Consider the following 2,324-nt stretch of genomic DNA (forward strand, 5'->3'; position numbering starts at 1 on the left):
TGCTCCTGCGCAGATCGTCCCAGTGAGGCGGGGGGAGAGAGGACGAGTCTTCGTCTCGCCGCGGCGCTGCGCGGCTTCCACTAACCCGGAAACAGCTGCCTAACTACAGATACTAGGAATCGGCACCCTCCTAAGTGGCGGTCTACGAGATGAGCGCTTTATGTGCAGTGTCTCACGTCGTGACGTGAAGCAGCAGAAATCTAGATGCTGAGGGACATGCAGCCAGAAATCTGGACCAGTAGGTCCCCAGACACTAACACCTGCTGTCCCTCCAACCTTCAAGCTTCAAGCCCTTCTGCCTTCTTTTACCGCGCGGCTATCTCACCTTCACCATTATTCGCTCCTCGGTCTCACTTTGGCCCGACTGTCTACTGAAAAGTTGCTAGGCTGTCACCAGTTAATTCCTTTTTTTTTTTTTTAAAGATTTTGTTTATTTATTTGAGAGAGAGAGTGAGAGAGAGCCCAAGAGGGAGTAGGGTTAGAGGGAGAAGCAGACTCCCTGCTGAGCAGGGAGCCGATGTGGGGCTTGATCCCGGGACTCCGGGATCATGACCTGAGCGGAAGGCTCAGGCTCGCTTAACCAACTCAGCCACCCAAGCGCCCTGTCACCAGTTAATTCCTAATTACCTTTTCTTGGCCTCTTCTCAGTTCCAACCTTTGATTGGTCCTTGTCCGGTTCTGCTCAATACTTGAGATGAGGTGGATGATAACTTGAGATGAGGCCACTTGATTGTGAAACTGTTTGCTGCCCTGCTTCTGTACTGGCCTGTTCTCAAGCGCCTGTCCCTCTTCATGATCCCATTCAGATAACGACCCGTTTTATTTGGTCCTCGCCCTCTCCTCAGGTACTATAATGGATTTCCAATTGCCTGGGTGGACAATCTCCACCGCTGCCCGCCCCACTGGCCATTCAAATCAATATAGCCCAAGCCCAACTCAGCATCTTCCACCCCATTTCTATACCTCAGTCAATAGCTATTTTGACTCTTGACTTCTGCTCATATCACTTCCTCCATCCTTACAACTCCTATAGACTTGAATCTTGGTTGACTCCTTCCTCTCTCCCTCCATGAGCCCTCCCATTCCCAAGTCCTATGGCTCACTTAGTAACATCTCTTTCATGCACATCCCATCTCCCCACCTTTCACCCTGAGTACTGATATCCTCTCCTAATTGACAGCCTTGTTTGCTTTTGTTCCCTCTCCAGTCTCTGCCACTCTCTACTGGCAGAGTAACCCTTTCCAACACGGCTTTGGTCTGGACAATTTCCTTCCTAAAAAATCCTAATAGTATGGGGTGCCTGGATGGCTCAATCGATTAAGTGTCTGCTTTTGGCTCAGGTCATGATCCCAGGGTCCTGGGATGGAGTCCCCTCGTCAGGCTCCCTGCTAGGGGAGAGCCTACTCCCTCTCCCTCTGCCCCTCCATGCCCCGCTCATGCTCTCTCTCGATCTCACTCTCACTCTACCTCATTAATAAATTAAAAAAATCAGGGCACCTGAGTGGCTCAGTCATTAAGCGTCTGCCTTCGGCTCAGGTCATGATCCCAGGGTCCTGGGATCGAGCCCCACATCGGGCTCCCTGCTCGGCGGGAAGCCTGCTTCTCCCTCTCCCACTCCCCCTGCTTGTGTTCCCTCTCTTGCTGTGTCTCTCTCTGTCAAATAAATAAAATCTTTAGAGAAAAAATAAAGTGATGTCTACAGGTTTTTCAGTGGCAAAGTTACTATTTTACACTTTGAAATTAAGTATTCTGTGGGGAGATACTTGGGACTATGTCAGTTAAATACCCGTCATTTAACCAGCACTGTCGCATAGGATTTTGTGTGATAATGGAAATGCTCTATAATCAGCACTGTCCAGTATGGTAGTCACTGGCCACATGTGGCTGCCAAACACTTGAAATGTGGGTAGTGCAACCGAGAAACTCAGACCGAGTTTTTATTTAATTTTAATTAACAGAAATTTAAATGTTCTGTAGCTTCATGTACCTAATGACCACAGTATTAGCATTTCAGCCTTATGTTGTTGTTAGCATCCAGTTATGACTTCTCTGAGTCGGTTACTGTGACGGTTGCCAAATGGTCATTTTTCTAATTCCATCGTATACATTTTAGTTGGCTTTCTACTCTAAGGAAGAAGGTTTCCTTCACCCCCATTTATAAACCGTTGTAACCGGGGCGCCTGGGTGGCTCAGTTGTTTTAAGCATCTGCCGTTGGCTCGGGTCATGGTCCCGGGGTCCTGGGATCGAGCCCCGCATCGGGCTCCCTGCTTGGCCAGAAGCCTGCTTCTCCCTCTCCCACTCCTCCTGCTTGTGTTCCCTCTCT

Source organism: Zalophus californianus, unplaced genomic scaffold, assembly GCF_009762305.2.
Source record: "Zalophus californianus isolate mZalCal1 unplaced genomic scaffold, mZalCal1.pri.v2 scaffold_32_ctg1, whole genome shotgun sequence".
NCBI lineage: Eukaryota > Metazoa > Chordata > Mammalia > Carnivora > Otariidae > Zalophus > Zalophus californianus.